We start from the raw sequence: 768 nt of genomic DNA, 5'->3' as shown, positions 1-768 counted from the left end.
GAACATAGATTATAATTAATATCATTTTAATTAAAAAAAAAAAAATGTAAAATACAAAAAATAACAAAAAAATAAAAAACAAAACAACAAGAAAAAATCACAACAAAAAAAAAAAAAGAAAAAAAAAAAAGAGAAAGAAAAATAAAAAAAAAAAAAAAGAAAAGAAAAATAAAAAAATAAAAAATAAAAATAAAAAAAAATCAAGATTACAGAGCTGCAGTATTTTTAAAATACTTACTTCTCAGAGTCTTTATAATATTCATTATCAACTGTGTATTTCTTATAGTGAGAGTAACACAGCTGTGATGAGTTATTATCTTAATATCATCTAATAAATAATCAGTATATATCTATATAAATGTGAATAATTAGAAAATATACACTTAAAAAGTGTGATCAGGGTGAACTCTGCTGTCACTTGAATAATATCAAGAACAGAATGCTGGAATCAATGATTCTTCTCATCAATTTTACAGACAAGATATATGAAGATGATCTTAAGAAATATAAGATTCTCTGACTTCTGATAGAAATGAATCTCATGAAGAGACTCTATTTTCATCATATTAAAGACTGAGTATTATCAAAAAGTATTACTTCAATACACATACACTTACTGTGATAATTCACTCTCTGTGCATGTGACTGAGAGTTATGACTTTCTCACACTGCATAACTCTTTCTGAGATGCTGCTGCCAGTTTGCAACTCATGCAGTCTCTCAGTTCAGCACATGCTGTGTATATACAGCTCTGCATGCTGGGGCTGT

Source organism: Blastomyces gilchristii (assembly GCF_000003855.2).
Source record: "Blastomyces gilchristii SLH14081 genomic scaffold supercont1.69, whole genome shotgun sequence".
Lineage (NCBI taxonomy): Eukaryota > Fungi > Ascomycota > Eurotiomycetes > Onygenales > Ajellomycetaceae > Blastomyces > Blastomyces gilchristii.
This window is presented reverse-complemented; position numbering follows the sequence as displayed.